The 19387-nt window shown below is 42.5% G+C and overlaps 2 long non-coding RNA genes across 2 annotated transcripts in view; both read right to left on the bottom strand.

Moving 5' to 3' along the window:
- LOC129632988 (uncharacterized) overlaps positions 1-19387 on the bottom strand; it is a 69476-nt gene that overhangs the window by 14069 nt on the left and 36020 nt on the right. The gene's annotated exons all lie outside the window — the stretch shown is intronic.
- Positions 14564-19079, bottom strand: LOC129632987 (uncharacterized). The gene is made up of 2 exons (XR_008704785.1): positions 18884-19079; positions 14564-14898 (listed from the first exon to the last, which is right to left on the bottom strand). It is a non-coding gene; the product is annotated as an uncharacterized LOC129632987 (long non-coding RNA).

Genomic DNA, 19387 nt, shown 5'->3' with positions numbered 1-19387 from the left:
CCAGTGTGATGTTGTATGTTTCGATGTCTGCCAACTGTGTGATCCCAACTAATTTGTTCATTTCCCTGAACCTCAGTTTCCTCATTTCCAACAACTGGAATAAAAACAGCAACCAACTTCAAAGGGTTGTCGTAAGAATTAAATGAGAAAATATATTTTAAGCATTGAGTGCCATGCCTGGTACTAGTAAGTATCAACAAAATAATATAATTATTGTTGTTGTTATCTCTACTGATAGCATTAATAATCTATGGGACTGTGAAGTCAGCAGTCAAAATACTTTTAATCAAAATAATGATATTATTATAATAATAATATTACTAGAACTTCTTAAGTATGTGCCTGGGCACTTTGCTAATTGCTTTAAATACATCATTTCATCCCAATCCTTCTAACTCCATAGATAAGAAAACTGCTCCTGAAAGAAACTTAATATTTTGCTCAAAAGCTGGTAAATGGTGCTCCTAGGACATGAACTAGATCTCTCAGACTCCAGAATGTATATTGTTGTTCTGAATCAAGACTAATCATCTATAGATAAAGGAGAAATAAAGAAAAGGGAAATGTTTTATTTCATGAGTGAGGTCTTTGACTCTTCTCCCAACTACAACAGATGAAAGGCTGCGTTTAGAGCTGAATGGGCCAATATGAATCGTTACACTTAACCACATCAGACTTTTATAATAAATGTTTTGGCTGAGTATGAGGTCACTCAATGTCAGCTCAATATCCCTTTAACAGGGAGCTATAAGTCAATCTGCCATCTTGAGATTTATCTCAGATGTACACTAAAATTGGTTGGTTTTCTATTGATTGAGCATTTGAGATACAGAAGTTTGAGAATTAGTTGCTGTTTATTTGATGTGTTCCTGTATCCATCAAACTTGGAGCCACATTATCTGCTGTTTTAATGTGTCTTGAAGCTTCCCAAATCCGGCTTCCATAATTGTGTGGAAAATGGCATTCATTCGGAAAATGGTAGTAAATTTTCCTGCTTGTGGATATTCAGAGATTTTATTTACACAGGCTGTTAACCAGGTTAATGTCACCCGACCCGTCCCTAGGGTGGAGGTAGAAGTTGGGGTGTGGGTGAGGCAAATTTCTTAAGGATGCTCAAAGCCATCTCAAAAAATTGTATCTTCAGTCACAAGGCCCACATGTTGCAAAATATTGAAAGGAGGGTGCCTTAAATTGTGAAATCTTCTGTGAGGGATCTCATTTTTCTGGAACTCCCTGACATCTGAGCCCTTGTGCTGCTGGAAGGGTTCCAAGAGCACCATAAAATTAGGGCTGGACCTGTCTGAACTGAGTCCAGATCATTTCAAAGTGACTCAAGGCAGGGAAATAAATATTGAACCTAGTTAAATGTTGCTTGAGATTATGCTTGGCACTGGGTGTCCAGTCACTGATTTACTCTTAGGTTACATGGGTTATTTTGAGCTCAAATGGATGTGCCAGGGTGGATTCATTCAACGGCAGCAATTATTTGCAAGCGCAGTTACATTTCTGAACATTTAGTGGAACGTAAAGATGTATGGGATGGCACTGGGGGGTGGAGGTGTCAGGGTCCTTGGTTTCATGCTGCTTTATTCAACTCTGGGCCACACTGTGTCCCCACTTCCTTGTCTCCTTTTCCTTACCTTCCTTGAACAAACTGTCTTTCTTTCTTCCCACTTGTTTTCTTTCTTTCTTCTTCCTTTCCTTTTTTAGGCAGTAACATAAGTAATGAATGAACAGTAAGAAATCAAGATCAAAGAGCTGTAATGATCTGTAGCTCACCCCACCCCTTTAAACTGCCCAAATACGTGGGGGTAGCTGTTTGGAAAAGAAATGTTTTAAGTGGCCAGTTATGTGTTTAATGAACAGACTTTGAAGCAAAGGGGCCCCATACATAGCACATCTGAACTGTGTACACACCTGCCTGAACTGGCCTGTGGCATTTTCAGTCGGGACTAACGCTGGGCTTGTTACCTCAGTGCCACAAGATAGAAGTCCTAGGCACTCCCAGCCCTCTGCCTCCCCTCCCTTCAGCAAGAGGAGAACACTCCCCAGGGCTAAGTTTGATCTTGCCCTGTGATCTGAGGCTCTGGTTTCCGTGTCCAGTCGCAGCCCGTCCAGGCCCAGGAGCAGCATTCTGCTAAGAACCACATTTGGGGCCCCACAGTCCCACACGGGACTCCTGATCTGTACTACATTAGCTGTTGACCTCTGACATCTGATCTAAAACTCTCCAAGCTCAGATTCCTTATCTGCAAAATGAGGTTGATACAAGTTCCTACCTTATGGAGTTACTGTGAAGATTTAATTGGGGTGGTGTATGGAAAGTTGGGCACCTGGCATATAGTAAATAATAAGTAGTAGCAATTATAATAATTCTCTAAGTGTCAAACCACCTCTCTTTCTGAAAGACCTGCAGACTCTGGGCAGAGATGTAACCACAGCCCCCAGCCTGTACAGAACTCAGTACACCAATGAGATAGTTCAAAGGCCTGGCAGAGGTGGAAGACGGGGCCAAAGGAGGGGCCCCACCACAGCAACTAAGCAGGGACTCCCTTACAGGGACATACACCTGTTCCAGACAGGATTGCTCTGGCTCTGGCCAGTTTCCAACTTAGCTCAGCAGAGTGCAGGGCCCTGCGCAACACGATTTAAAGTACAAACCTTTTTAACTGGCCTATCTTTGGAAAAATTAGACATAAGACAACAGAGTATAGATTAAATCCTGTCAGGAGAAAAATCAATAAGAAATATCTGTTTAACAAACCTCCAGACTTAGACTGTCTTCTTTCAAAACCTCTTTGATCCAACTTAAGTCCAAGACTCACAATTTCCGTGTGTTTAATATTGTACAGTTCCCAAGGTACTTCCCCACCTTATCTGACTTGAGCCTTCCCCAGACCTTTCAAGGTGTGTATTACTATCTACACTTTATGAATAAGAAATTAATGCTCAGAGAGTTTTAAGTCAAGTCCAGTGTAACTAAGCTAACACCTGGCTGAGTTATTTCTTAGCCCCAGTGATCCTGGCATAACACTGTTCAGCTTCTTCTACCTAGTGAAGCTTGTTCATCACAACCCCCACCACACTGACAAATCCAATCTGGCTCTGATTAGAAGTGCATCCTCTGTAGAGGCTCTGAAGAGGGGATCAGCTGAAGTAGGGCATGAAGAATCTATGGTTTTAAAATCTGGTCATGAATACGCACCATATACTGAAGAACTTTCAGGAAAGAAAACACAATCCAAGCACTTCTGGAAGCTCTTCACTGGGGAGCTTTAAGAAGTAGACTGGACATGAGAGGTGATATACTTGGTAAACCAGTTGAATATAAATACCATGGTAAATTTAATGATAGCATGCCCCAAACTGCAGACCTAAGAGTCTCACCAAAGGCATAAATGAAAAGGGATTTTACAGAGGCAGATCAGTTCTTGTGCCTCCCAGCCACAGTGAATTATTTCTGCCCCTCCCAACACAACATTTTCAGAGGGTCCCATGCCCCCCATCCCCGCTCTTTGCTGGGGAAGAAAGACCTGAGCTGGTCAAAAGAGCAGGGCTCCCAAAGAGAAGCGGATGGATCTCATGACGCTGTTTTCACCCTCCCCCTTTCCTATCACATAGGACAAGAAGACGGACAATTAAATGCATCCTGGTAACCATGTATGGATTATTCATCAGAGAAAGCACAATCTGAAACCATAGCTAAGAGACGATGATTTCAAAATGCCCTCATTACCCATCCCAACCTGAAGCTGTCGGGGTGGAGTCAGAGCCAGCACACAAGGCTTCCGAAGGAGCCCAACTCCTTGACTCGGTCACCGCAGGGAGCCCAGGGCCCGGCCCTGCCACACTGGGGAGCCAGAGAGACTGTCTTTCTTAGGGTATGTTCCAAAATGGTTTTCTTGCCTCCTCTTCAGCCCAGAGTGAAAGAGGTTGATTCCTTTGCAGAAAGCACAGCCCTGCCTTTCCCCATGGTGAGAGAACACTCAGCAGACACCCTCCCTGAGCTGACTTAACTGATGGGTCTCTCGGTAAGCAGCCACTGGACTACAGCTGAGGCCAACTGGAGCATGTCCAATGACGTCTGTAGATCCCAAGATTTGGTTTCATTAATCTCAGCAGACAAATCAACTGGGCATTTCCTGACAGTGTTTGTTTGTTTGTTTGTTTGTTTCTTCTCTCTCTTTTTTTTTTTTAAACTTTTTTGGCCACATCATGGGGCATTTGGAATCTTAAGTTCCCAGACCAGGAATCAAACCTGCGCCCCCTGCAGCAGAAGTGCAGAGTCTTAACTGCTGGACTTCCAGGGACATCCCCCTGGCAGTGTTTCAACTGCCATGGTGGGTCTGATTACGAAGTTGCTAGAACTACAAGTCCAAAGGTGACTCAGGGAGGGTCTTAGCTTCTGCCAAGGGTAAATAAGATGCCACAGCTGCTCTGAAGGTGATCCCCCCAGAACAGAGGGAGGCTGGCAAACCTATCACTCCCTCCTGACGGGATGTGACCACCAGCCACCACCACGACACACATCTCTACTGCAACCAGAGAAGCTAAGGGGCCTTGGACTACAGGCAGGCCTGAGTGCCTACAGCCAAGACTTCCTTCCAGGAAGTTTGACAGACTTCTCCCCAGAGGTGCTCCTCCTCCTCCCGGTGAGGCAAGGTGGTGAACGGCAGGAGCTGAGAGTCAGGCTGCCAAGGTTTGAATCCCAGCTCTGTCCATGAACCATGTGATCCTGAGTCACTTAGCCTTTCTAGGTTTCAGGCTCCTCTTCTACTGAAGCTCCCATACAGCATTCTGAAGTGGCTGTGGGATTAAACCGCATCATCTGTGGTGGAGGTGGTTTAGTCACTAAGTCATGTCCAGATCTTTTGCGACCCCATGGACTGAAGCCTGCCAGGTTCCTCTGTCCATGGGATTTCCCAGGCAAGAACACTGGAGTGTGTTGCCATTTCCTTATGATTTGTATACAGATTTAGAGCAGGGCCTAAGTCTGAGTAAATGTGGAGTCATATTAGATGGGATTTCCCTCTTCCTGGGCACTAGGCCCACCATGTTCTCCTCTCCCCAAGACTCCATCCTATCTGCCCTGTGGGGGTGTTGTGTTCTGGGCCTTTTGCCCTTTATCTTCTTTTTTTTAAGTTGGAGGTTGACACAGCAGAGGAAGAAGAGGGTAAGACGAATTGAGAGAGTAGCACTGAAAGGTATACATTACCATATGCTCTTTATCCTTTGAAACGTTTTATCAGCTGTCATATTAAAAAACGGCTGCAATCCACAAATCCATGCCATGCTCAGTGTGTTGCCCTATGAGGGGCATTTGTATTCCTCAGGGAGGCAAAGCCTTAGATACAAGGAATGAACATCTAAGAAGAACTCTTAGATATTATTGGCCCAAAAATGGAAAAGGTTTTTATATCCTGTAGGTGAATATTAAAGAACAGAGGAGAAAGCAAGCCAGGGCCATATAATCCAAACAATGATTTTAGAATAAGAAGAGCATATATAACAGGTACCCAGGTGGCGCTAGTGGTAAAGAATCTGCCTGCCCGTGCAGGAGAAGTAAGAGACACAGGTTCAATCCCTGGAGAAGGGCATGACAACCCATTCCAGCATTCTTTCCTGGAGAATCCCATGCACAGAGGAGCCTGGTGGGCCAAAGTGCATGGGGTTGCAAAGAGTCAGACACCACTGAAGCAACTAACACTTTTCATTCTTTATAGGTAGAGTGGAGGAGGAGAGAAAAGATGATACCACAAAGTGCTTTACAGAAAACTTTGAAGGGAACCTGGTATCCCCAGGTGGGGGCTGAGATGCAGACGCCCTGTTTATAGCACTCATGAGCCCAGAGCTACCAGGCTAGCCTGTGGGTCCCAGGGCCTCCTGAGTAGGAAGTGAAAGATGAATGAGAGAAAATTTCACCTCCTTGTGCTTTTCTCATATCCAAGGGTACAGGCAACTGAGAGACACCTTGGTAAGTCTGTACTCCATCCGCAACTGTCTGGGATCAATGCAACCATTAATCCTCTTTATCCCTCCTCATCTCCCTTACATCTACACACACACACACACACTCCCCCTCTTTCTAAGCTTTGACAAAATGGGACAACACAAAACACAGACTCTAAGGACCATGTAAGGACAGGTGATGGGGACCAGGAGCAATCATATGTGCCCACGGATACAGGCAAGATTTGTCACCAAAGGCTCTACCTCCTCTGCTCTCTAAAAATTATCATCTTCCTGCAGGTGGATGGTGACTGTCAACTAAAGAACATGCACAACCTAAAAGCTGAGAATTATGGCTTACTCAGCAGACATACTGAGGACGTTAGCCCAGAAGACAGCCTCTCAGATGACTCAGAGGTCCTGCTCTGAAGTGGTAAGGGGGCAGCCAGGACAAACAGGAATTTTCCAAAACAAAAAAAAGATGAAACATCAAAAGATTACTGTTAATTAAAGAAAATTAGACATCTGAAGTTAATGAATTTAGTTAGCACTTTTCTAAGTATGGGAAGATACAAGAGTCTGGCCTCATTGAAACCATTCCTCTGATACACACCTTAATGATCTAGGACCTGTATCCTGCTTTTCTCCAACCTGAGTCCCCTCAGGTGCCCAGCGGGCGGCCAACTGTAGGGGCTGCTGGTTTGATGGCCAAGGAGGCCTTTGTTTACTGGTAAGGCAGGCAATGATATGGTATCCACTTGACAATCCCAGTCCTCTGGCCACATGGTGGTGAAAAGACTGTGAAAAGGTCTGTTGGTCAGAGGGATAGAAGGGGAATGAGGGAAGCCAGACACCCCCACGTTCCCACTTGTGACAAGACATTATCCTCCGGCACGTGATGTGAGGTCTTCTCCGTGGCCAGGGGGCCACCTCTCAATGAGGTAGTTCAGAGAGGGCTCCAGGTCCTGGAGGGAGTACCTTGAGCAGTGCTTTCAACTAACTTCATGCCGTCCGAAGCCCAGTACATCTCTGCATAGCTCTGGGCATTTAACAAATGCTTTTAATAAGGATGATGCAACCCTCCCAGCCTAGATCTGTCAGGATCTCTAAAGCATGAAATGATCCCTGGAGAAACATACATTATCTGAAGCTTTCCCTTTTGCTTAATTATATGGTCCTAATGTTCATTTTCCACAGGATTTCTCGTCCCCCAAGTCCTCCACCCAAACCTGGCTTCACTATGGGTTGGATTTACATAAAAGACCAGCATGTTATAATTGTGATGATGGATCACTGAAGTTTCCCTGGGTTCAGATTGTTTCCTAATGTGGGTCATTTTTCATCATAAAGAGTCGGCTGATAATGATGTCATTTCCATTGCTTGAATTTCGAGGCAGTGGCCACATATCACAGAGTTTAAATGACTGTCTATAGGGCAGCAAAATCATGTCGTTATCAGTTTAAAGCAGTTGCTGCTTTACTCCTGGGGACAAGACAAGAACTGGGGCCTCTGAGAACTCATCAGATGAGAGCAGGATACCAGGAATACAAATCTGTACTGGGAGCTGGGGGGAGGGAGGGGAGGCAGGGGAGCAAACCTGTTTTGTGTGAAGCTGTGTGGTAAGCATCAGATAAAAACCACAAAGTCATACTTGACAGAAAATGAGCCACACTGTTGATCACTGGATATCTTAAATGTACCCTCCCACAATCATTTAACCATGGTTCTCCAGCAAGATTAATGAGGAAGAATTGAAATCACTCGTAAGGAGGAGCTTTGCACTAAAAGCCAACTATCAGATAAGCCAAGCAATGTGCCTCTCATTGAGCAAATGGGCCTGGGACAGAGTTGGAATAGGACCTCAATTTGTGTGTATGAAATATGGGTATGAAATGAAATCATATTTGAAACAAATAGCTGCATCATTAAAACCCAAGGCTCACAGGTGCTCAATCACCGCTGCCCTTGATGTTCCATTTTCTTTTTGCCTCAAACCACCTTCCCCTGCGGCCCCACCTTCTAGCACCCTCTAAGACAGCCTGCGGAGGTTCACAGTTTGCAGCTTGACCCCAGTCCTGCCTGCCACGGTCTTTCTCATTTGATCCAACAATGTGTTCCTTCCTCTCCAACTTTTTATTTTGAAAATCTTTCAACATAAAGAAAATCGTAAGACAAGTATAATGAATAGTTCACCTAGATTCGCCAGTTGTCCACACCATCTCAAATTTGCTTTATCTCTCTGTACACATACATAACATGTTTTTATTTAACCATTTAGAATTAGTTGCATTAGTTTTATGACTTCAAGACACCACCCCCCCATACTTCACAGTATTCACAAAAGAACAAAAGGTTCTCTTCATTTCCACAACATGATTATCTTATAAAAAATGTACCATTGATACAATACTATTATCTAATATATAGTCCTTAAGTTCTCCAAATATCCCTATCAATTCTTATGCAGCTGATTGAGATGTATATGTGTATAGTGAAAGTGAAAGTGAAGCCGCTCAGTCGTGTCCAACTCTTTGTGACCCCATGGATTGTAACCTATGAGGTTCCTCCATCCATGGAATTTTCCAGGCAAGAGTACTGGAATGGGTTGCCATTTCCTTCTCCAGGGGCTTTTCCCGACCCAGGGATCGAACCTGGGTCTCCTGCATTGCAAACAGGTGCTTTTACCGTCTGAGCCACCAGGGTATATATGTAAATTATATATGTATATACAGATTAATAATATAGAGATAGAAATAAAGATATATAGAGCTATATCTACCAGATTTAATCAAAGAACTCATATTGTATTCATTAGACATATCCCTTTACTTTGGTTTCATTTTTGCTTTGTTATGGTTTGAGTTTGCATTTGCTTTGTTTCATGATTCTTAGCTTTGTCTTAGCAGACACAATTTTTTCAAAAAAGGTGTATCTCTGCATAATGGAGATGTATCAAAAGGACACAGGTTCTGGCTTACAGGAATTCTCACTGGGAAAACGCATAATTTGAACATCAAAATGGCTAATCACAGAAATGACTATAGCACATTGGTTGTGGGGAGGGGAAAATATAGTCTGATATGAAAAAATGAAAGAGGGAAGAAATAGAAAAGAAAGCTTTTTACAGAAGAAAATCAACTAATAAATGAGGAAGGAATTCAGAAAATTACCATTTCTACCACTACCATCAGAATAATAACTCAGACAAGAATCATCCTATCCCAGTCCAAATATCTATCTCCCCTACCTCACAGTAAAACCTAAGTTCCCAACATCCCCAGTATCTTCATTTGCTGGGTCTTGCAATACATATAAGAGTTTCAAGATTGCTACACAATTACCACTACCAACAGCTTATGTAAATTTCCAGACTTCTTTGCAATTTTTTCTTAGAAAAAAAAATCACATTGGGAGCACACAGTCAGAACACTGTGTTTAAAAGTGAATTGAATGACTTCTCTTCTGTGACATATTTATCCATTTGCTATAAAGTTAGACTCTCCTTTTTCTGTTAAATTCAATATCTATCATTTTCATCTTTGGTAATCTAATTTTACTTTTTGGAAATACAACCTATTTTACTGTTGAGTCGCCCAGTCATTTCTGACTCTCTGGACTGCAGCACAACAGGCCTCTCTGTCCTCCACCATCTCCCAGAGTTTGCCTGAGTTCATGTCCATTACATCAGTGATGCCATCCAGCCACCTCATCCTCTGACGCCCTCTTCTCCTTCTGTCCTCAAACTTTCCCAGCATCAGAGACTTTTCCAATGAGTCATCTGTTCACATCAGATAACCAAAATACTGGAGCTTCAAATTCAGCTCAGTCCAATAATTATTCAGGGTTGATTTCCTTTAAGATTGACTGGTTTGATCTCCATGCTGTCCAAGGGACTCTCAGGAGACTTCTCCAGCACCACAGCTGGAAGGCAGCAATTCCTCGGCAACAAGTTTTCAAGTCTTCAGCAACAATTCTTGGACATCAGAGTTTTACCAAGAGAATGCACTGGTCACAGCAAACACCCTCTTTCAACAACACAAGAGAAGACTCTACAGATGGACATCACCAGGTGGTCAATGCCGAAATCAAACTGATTATATTCTTTGCACCAAAGACGGAGAAGCTCTATACAGTTAGCAGAAACAAGACTGGAAGCCAACTGCGGCTCAGATCATGAATTCCTTATTGCCAAATTCAGACTAAAAGTGAAGAAAGTAGGGAAAACCACTAGACTATTTAGGTATGACCTAAATCAAATCCCTTACTACTATACAGTGGAAGTGACAAATAGAATCAAGGGATTAGACCTGATAAACAGAGTGCCTGAAGAACTGTGGACAGAGGTTCCTGACATTGTACAGGAGGCAGTGATCAAGACCATCCCCAAGAAAAAGAAATGCAAAAAGGCAAAATGTTGTCTGAGGAGGCCTTACAAATAGCTGTGAAAAGAAGAGAAGCTAAAGGCAAAGGAGATAAGGAAAGATATATCCATTTGAATGCAGAGTTTCAAAGAATAGCAAGGAGAGATGAGAAAGCCTTCCTTAGTGATCAGTGCAAATAAAGGAAAACAACAGAATGGGAAAGACTAGAGATCTCTTCAAGAAAAGTAGAGATACCAAGGGAACATTTCATGCAAAGATGGGCACAATAAAGGACAGAAATGGTATGGACCTAACAGAAGCAGAAGACATTAAAAAGATGTGGCAAAAATACACAGAACTGTACAAAAAAGATCTTCATGACCCAGATAACCATGACGGTGTGATCACTCACCTAGAGCCAGACATCCTGGAATGCAAAATCAAGTGGGCCTTAGGAAGCATCACTACGAACAAAGCTAGTGGAGGTGATGGAATTCCAGTTGAGCTATTTCAAATCCTAAAAGATGATGCTGTTAAAGCATTGCACCCAATATGCCAACAAATTTGGAAAACTCAGCAGTGGCCACAGGACTAGAAAAGGTCAGGTTTCATTCCAATCCCAAAGAAAGGCAATGCCAAAGAATGTTCAAACTACTGCACAATTGCACTCATCTCACATGCTAGCAAAGTGATGCTCCAAATTCTCCAAGCCAGGTTTCAACAGTACGTGAACCATGAACCTCCAGATGTTCAAGCTGGATTTAGAAAAGGCAGAGGAACTGGAGATCAAACTGCCAAACATCCACTGGATCATCAAAAAAGCAACAAAGTTCCAGGAAAATATCTACTTCTGCTTTATTGATTATGCCAAAGCCTTGACTGTGTACATCACAACAAACTGTGGAAAATTCTTCAAGAGATGGGAATACCAGACCACCTGACCTGCCTGCTGAGAAATCTGTATGCAGGTCAAGAAGGAACATGGAACAACAGACTGTTTCCAAATTGGGAAAGGAGCACGTTTAGGCTGTATATTGTCACCCTGCTTATTTAACTTATATGCCGAGTACATCGTGTGAAATGTCAGGCTGGATGAAGCACAAGCTGGAATCAAGATTGCTGGGAGAAATATCAATAACCTCAGATAAGCAGATGACACCACCCTTATAGCAGAAATTGAAGAACTAAAGAACCTCTTGATGAAAGTGAAAGAGAAGAGTGAAAAAGCTTGACTTTTTCAAACGTTGACTTAAAACTCAACATTCAGAAAACTAAGACCATGGCATCCAGTCCCATCACTTCATGGCAAATAGATGGGGAAACAATGGAAACAGTGACAGACTTTATTTTCTTGGGTTCCAAAATCACAGCAGATGATGACTGCAGCCATAAAATTAAAAGACGTTTGCTCATTGGAAGAAAAGCTATGACAAACCTAGACAGCATATTAAAAAACAGAGACATTACTTTGCCAACAAAGATCCGTCTAGTCAAAGCTATGGTTTTTCCAGTAGTCATGTATGGATGTGAGAGTTGGACCATTAAGAAAACTGAACGCCGAAGAATTGAGGCTTTTGAACTATGGTGTCAGAGAAGACTCTTGAGAGTCCCTTGGACTTCAAGGAGATCCAACCAGTCCATCCTAAAGGAAACAGTCCTGAATATACATAGGAAGGACTGATGCTAAAGCTGAAACTCCAATACTTTGGCCACCTGATGCGAAGAACCAAATCATTGGAAAAGACCCTGATGCTGGGAAAGATTGAAGGTGGGAGGAGAAGGGGACAACAGAGGATGAGATGGTTGGATGGCATCACCAACTCAATGAACATGAGCTTGAGCAAGCTCCGGGAGTTGGTGATGGACAGGGAAGCCTGGCGTGCTGCAATCCATGGGGTCATGAAAGAGTCGGACTTGACTGAGCAACTGAACTGAAATGAATTCTTCAACGCTCTGCCTTCTTTATGGCCCAGCTCTCATAACCATACGTGACCCTGAGAAGACCATAGCCTTGACTATACGGACCTTTGTCAGCAGAGTGTCGACCAGTGTCAACCCTTGTCGGCTTTTGAACACTGTCTAGGTTTGTCATAGCTTTCCTTCCAAGAAGCGATCGCCTTCTGATTTCATGGCTGCAGTCACCATCCACAGTAAGTCAAAACCAAGTCAACAGGTACAAAGAAAGTTCCCTTCCCCTGCACCTGGTTCCCACTCAGCACCATAGATAATAAATTCCATAACCTTCTGCCTTATTTTTATTGGATTTCTTTTTGCAAAAATAAGTAGGTTTATCAATAACTTAAAAGTCACTAACATTTGCATCCTTTTCTGTAATGAAAGTGAAAGAATTAGTTGCTCAGTTGTATCCAATTCTTTGCAAACCCCATTGACTATACCCCGCCAAGCTCTTCAGTCCTTGGAATTCTCCAGGCAAGAATACTGGAGCAGGTTACCATGCCCTTCTCCAGGGGATTTTCCCAACCCAGGAACCAAACCCAGGTCTCCTGCATTGCAGGCAGATTCTTTACCATCTGAGCCACCAGGTGGCTCATTTCTGTAATAATTATTTTCAAATTTTGGAAAAGTTTATGAGAAAAGTCTAAAAGATAAATTCATCCCCAAGCTTTCCTTCTCAATTCCTGTTTGGATTTAGAGAAAGTATCTTTGTTTCCTTTTCAAAGCACATCAGAAAAGGTGGACAGTAGAGAATAAGGAGAATGATGGAGGCCAAACCCAGCCATGTGACTTAGGAAGCTAAGCACCACCAAAGTCCTCAAAATGTGTATTTTTCTCTTGCCTAGGCAGCAAATGAAAAAGTAACCAACTTGCCCCATGTCTGATTTTCTTGTCACTGATATAATCAAACAACAACCCAGGTATAGTACTTCCTAAGCTAAAAATAAATCTCATCACATCACTCTCTAGCTTAAAACACTTCCATGGCTCCCCATGGCCTTCAGGACAAATCACAGACTTACAAAGTCTTCAGAAGGCTGCTCTCTGCAGCCTTGCATCACGAACACATACACGTGTTAGTAACTCCCAACCGCTTGGTTCTTTCCTCACCCTACTCTTGGCTTTGCTAACACGGATCCCAGCGCTTGAAATGCTCTCCCCCACAGCGATCAGTATGTCACTGAATGGGCTCCACTTTGATCAGCCCTATTAAGCAAGTCTGTTCTTTAAGCCCTCAGGACGCCTCTCATACCGCAAAGCTCCGCATGTCCACAGCTTGGGTGTTAAGTGTGTAATAAGACCCACAGAAATTGCAACTACTTATTGTCTAACATGAGAGAGGTGTGACAGGACACAAGGTGTGCAAGTTTAACCCTCAAGCCAGGGACAAGCAGAGGAAGGCTCATGACTGTGGCCGCATGGCTCTTAGCCCCAGCCTATCAGGTCCCGTGCTGTGGTGCATCCCCAAGCCCTCCTGATGGTGAGGGTCAGTGCCCCTCACCCAGCCTCTCCCCTGCCTCTGGCCTCCTAGGTTACCAATCCTGTAGTCTTAGGGTTCTATATGCCTCACCTCTGCCTCCCTCTTTTGCATTTTCAACCAAGTGAGTAAATTAACTGTCTCCTGAGACATCTCTTTTTGACAGCTCTTCTCACATTCCTGTTTCCTAGCTCCTCCATCAGACCCTATGTAGCACTATTAACAATCCCGTAAGTCCCAACATTTCGTCTGTTTCCTTCTGTTACCTTCCACTCCTTCCTCCCACCTGAAGAGATGCTGACAGAGAAGTGATTTGCAGGCTTTAGTACAAAAAAAGATCACCTAAGGAATTTCTGACAGTAGGTTATGGGTGAGGCCCTGGAATCTGCATTTTCAGCACAGACCTGGAAAGTGGTCCAAGGACTCCTTTAAGGAAAACAGCAAGTAGACACGATCTCAGTGCTCTATGTCACCCTTCAGCCTAACTGGACCCTCTGAATGCTAGAGACAGTCTTTCTCCTAATGACTCAAAATGACCAGACATCATGAGTGGAATCCGGGCAGACAATCCTCATCATAACAACTGCCCTCAGCTGGTCCAGGCAGGAACTACAGCTCTAAAACACTCTTCCAGCTCTATACCCCACTAGATCCTTACCCTGACATAACTTTATCTTTGAGCTACGAATAATATTTTATTTTCCACTCAAGTAATAGAAATTATTCTGCTGCCTACTTATACTCCCTATTTTATTGACATCAATGCGAGTTTTCTTAGAATAATAATGTTTCTCTATGCACTTCATTTTTTTTTAATAATTTTATTTATTTGGGGCTGTGCTGAGTCTTCGTTGCTGTGCGGGTTTTTCTCTAGTTGTGGCAAGCGCAGGCTACTCTCTAGTTATGGTGCGCAGGTTTCTCCTTGCAGTGACTTCTGTTGTTACAGAACACGGGCTCTAGGGCTCATGAGCTTCAGCAGTTGCATCACGTGGACTCACTGGTTGCGGTTCCCGGGCTCCAGAGCACTGGCTCGATAGTTGTAGCACACCAGCTTTGTTGCTCCACAGCACGCGGGATCTTCCCAGATTAGGGATCAAACCCATGTCTCCTACATTGGCAGGTAGATTCTTTACCACTGAGCCACCAGGGAAGCCCTATGTAATTCATTTGTAAAAGATATTTAGATAGTATACAGATTTAGAATTCATAACCCAACTTTTGCAGAAACAATTCTACTAACATTCATCTAATCACATACACTTTCCTCAAATATGTTATAATAGCTAATTTGAGCTTGACATCAATGGAGATGATAGAGGTTAGTGAGAATTACTACCACCTGGCAAGTACATGGCTACTAGAAGTGGTGTGAAGTGTCAGGACCAGTTAGAAACAGAGCTTGAAGGAGGCAACATGCAGCGCAGTCCAGTGGAAGCAAAGGGTGGGGCCCGGGGAGCTGTTTTCCTTGTCCTTTGGGACATGAGCATGCTTACATTCTGTGAGTGTCAGAAGCCGTTTCAGCCAAAAATGCATGCCGTTTTACATGTAAAGAGTTTTTATTATATACATAACATAAATTTTATGATTTTAACCATTTTTAAGTGTACAAGTCAGTGGCATTGAGTACATTCACATTTTTGTCTAACCATCATCACTCTCCACCTCCAGAATCTTTTCATAATCCCAGACTGGAACTCTATTATTATTTTGATCCATTAACTGGTTTTGGTCACGTTCATCAATTTTTTTTTAGCATGTACCTAAATACATGTTAACTATGTTAACTGTCATGATAATATCAGGGATGTTGGGTCTTCATTTTCGCTTTTGAGTTTCATTTTTGAGCAGTCCTGCTTGTAGGAAGTAATGTTTCATTGCTATTACTTTTTCTTAGACGTCTTCCAATGAACAAAGAGATCTGCTTTTTAAAAAAACAGAATGAAACTCACTACATCTTGACTTTTTATAAATTTAAGATATATTATGGGATCTTAGCAATTTCATTTTTCCTATATCTTAAAATATTTGATTATTTGATATTATTTGATATTACTCACCAATTATTCTCAATTATGCTAAAAACATTAAAATAATGTGTAATGGAAAAATAATGAAATTGCCTAAAAGTTTCAGGCAATAATAAAATAAACCATCACTATTATATCATCCTTCAGTTTTCCTATTGTCTTGCCCCAAGTACTTCAGCATCTTTCAAGGATTAAGAGAAGACAGGGATACCATCTTTGTAATTTTAAAATATCTTTCAGTCAACACAGTTTAGAATTATATTTTTTATTTTCTACCCATAGTGGCAAAAATAAGGAAATTTGCAGAGGAAGTTGTTTCACAAGTATTACATAAATCGTAAGATCAACGCAAGAGATTGCATGTAACCAAGATCTCAGACTATGAGTCTTCAGATGATGATATGCTAGGCAAATTTTCTCAAACTCTAGAATCATTGAGTGGATACTGTATTTCTAAAGATTAAAAGGCAATGTGGTGTTCTCAATGAGATAGTCACCCAGTAAGAACTTTATCATGCAATGTTTTCTGATCAGAACCTGGCCCATCCTGTTTGGCTAGAAAAGATGAATTTCAATATTCTTTCATCTTTATGATGACTGTACACCCAAATTTTGCTGGATATGGGTCATAAGCAGAGAAGACAGGTATGTATAAAAGGGTGGATGAAAGAAAGAAAGAATGCAAATTAAAAAAAATCTACTGATCACTAATTCATGTTTATAAATCTGAAATGTTTTACAATTATGGAAAAAAGATGGCTGTCCTCTCAAAACTATGAGCCATCAAATTTTTCAAAAGTATATTTTGATGATGTTAACTGCAAGAAGATAAAAATCAGAAGCAATGATAAGCTAAAATTTACAGAGGTGTATTTAAAATCTGGAGTCATATTTACAAGATGGATATGTTCCAGAATCATACATGACAGTCTATGATTGCGGTTGAATGGTATTCAAAGGAAGTTGCCCATTTTTGGTGTATGTACCTTCTAAACCTGGGTGGCTCAGATGATTAAGAATCTACCTGCAATGCAGAAGACCCCGGTTTGATCCCTGGATTGGGAAGATCCCCTATAGAAGGAAATGGCAACCCACTCCAGTATTCTTGCCTGGAGAATCCCATGGACAGAGAAGACTGGTGGGCTACAGTCCATGGGGTTGCAAAGCGTCAGACATGACTGAGTGACTAACACTTTCACTTTTCACCTTCCAAACCAGGAATTGGGATTTTCTATGTTGAAATTTTTATTAAAATGTCTAAGAAATCTGTTTTCACACTATCTGTGATATTACTTCTACAAATTACTCATTAAATGACTTAAAAATATAAAAGCACAAAAAAAGATTCTTTGGAGGCAAATGGTAAATATTGACAACTATTCCTGGTATACCAAGTGGTAAGTACTCAGTAAACCCTGTTGTTATTATCACAGTCATCATACAGAGTTTAATCGAGTCCTAGATTTACCCTGAGAAAGAAACCACATCCCATGTTCACGAAACAATAAGGACTCATGAGCACCAGCAGGTCTGAGGTATCCTGTTACCACATACAGCAAAAAAATGTGTCTAGTAGGAGATCCCACTGTGGTACACAAAAGGCCCATCTGGGGGCCTGATGTGGCCATTCACAGGTGAACCTTCTTCCTGGAGTGTGTATGACTTGGTGCAAAGCCTGCCAAGATGCATCACTCCCAGAGAGCAGCACTGAAATACATACATTACCCTAGGGAGCTCAGCCTGGTGCTCTGTGACAGCCTAGAGCTGGGGGATAGGGCGGGAGGTGGGAGGGAGGTTCAGGAGGGAGGGGACATGTGTATACCTATGGCTGATTCATGCTGATGCATGGCAGAATCCAGCACAACACTGTAAAGCAAGTATCCTGCAATCAAAAATAAGCAAATTATTTTAAAAATAAACTAAAACAACTGAAAAGATGCATCATTCTCCCTGACCACCACTCACTTCTGCTGACTCACACAGGACTGAGAAGCCACCAGAAGACCTGGTAATGTACCTTCCATGAATTTTAAGAGCTCAGCCCTTTAAAACAAAAGGAAAAGGAAAACTTGTACCCTAAGCTCCTTTAATCAAAGGCTGTGATTTTGAATGAAGAAGGCTATGAGACACAACCATCTGGCTCAAGGAGGGAGTATCCACTGAAAAACATCATACCACTGAAACCAGAAAAGGATACCATGAGGGCCACAGAAAGTAAAATAGAAATATAGGAATTTTTTAGTAACCCTGAAAAGAAAGACATAAGTGGGTAAAGAAGAAAACTTGGTGATTCAAATGTCTACATTTACATGTATATATGTAGTGTGTGTATGTGTATATATTAAATACATACTTATATATAATATATTTATATATTAAATATATAAATATTTATATTTACATATTTATATAAATATATATATTTATATATGTGTAGTGTATATATGTGTATATATTAAATATATACACATACACACATAATTTTTTTTAATTAGAAATGTGACCTCCTGGGTTTGTCCAATGCAAGGAATAACTTTCCAGTTACAGAAGGATCCTTTAATGGGAAAAAAAAAGTTCCCACGAGACTGTGGATGGTCCCCATGCAGCATATAGTCAAATAGTGACCAGAGGACCACCTGAAATCTGTGCTGCAAAAGTCATTCCTGAGCTGGGAGAGAGGAAACTGGATTCCCTCTAAGGTCTCTTCCACCTGAACTCAGGATAACACAATGGGGAAAATGGGGGTCCTGCAATCAGAGTGCCTGGGTTCAAATTCTAGCCCAGTCTTCAGAACAGGGCTGTGGTATGCTGTGGTTAGTCGTTCACTCGTGTCTGACTCTGCAACCCCATGGACTGTAGCCCACCAGGCTCCTGTCCATGGGGATTTTCCAGGCAAAAATACTGGAGTGGTTGCCATGCCCTCTTCCAGGGGATCTTCCCAAACCTGGGATCGAACCCAGGTCTCCTGCACTGCAGGCAGATTCTTCACCCTCTGAGCTACTTAGAACAGGACTCAGTTCAGTTCTGTTCAGTTCAGTCGTGTCCGGCTCTTTGCAACCCCATGGACTGCAGCACACCAGGCTTCCCTCCATCACCAACTCCCGGAACTTACTCAAACTCATGTCCATCGCGTCGGTGATGCCATCCAACCATCTCATCCTCTGTCGTCCCCTTCTCCTCCTGCCCTCAATCTTTCCCAGAATCAGGAGTCTCCAGCAGAGGCAAGGGTTGGCAGTGGCCTGCTGCAGGGTCTGAGGCAGAGTGCAGCAGTGCATGCATGGGACCTTTTGAAGGAGGTCCCCATTATCTTCATTGGAGGAACACAGCCCCACCCAATAAAAAATTGGATTAAAGAATTACTGAACATGGCCCCGCCCATCAGAACAAGACTCCCCAGGAAGCTTCCATAAGCCTCTTATCCTTCTCCATCTGAGGGCAGACAGAATGAAAACCACAATCACAGAAAACTAACCAATCTGATCACATGGACCACAGCCTTGTCTAGCTCAATGAAACTATGAGCCATGCCGTGTAGGGCCTCCCAATACAGATGGGTCATGCTGGAGAGTTCTGACAAAACGTGGTTCACTGGAGAAGGGAATGGCAAACCACTTTA

Source organism: Bubalus kerabau, chromosome 18 (genome assembly GCF_029407905.1).
Source record: "Bubalus kerabau isolate K-KA32 ecotype Philippines breed swamp buffalo chromosome 18, PCC_UOA_SB_1v2, whole genome shotgun sequence".
Classification (NCBI taxonomy): Eukaryota; Metazoa; Chordata; class Mammalia; order Artiodactyla; family Bovidae; genus Bubalus; species Bubalus kerabau.
This window is presented reverse-complemented; position numbering and strand designations above follow the sequence as displayed.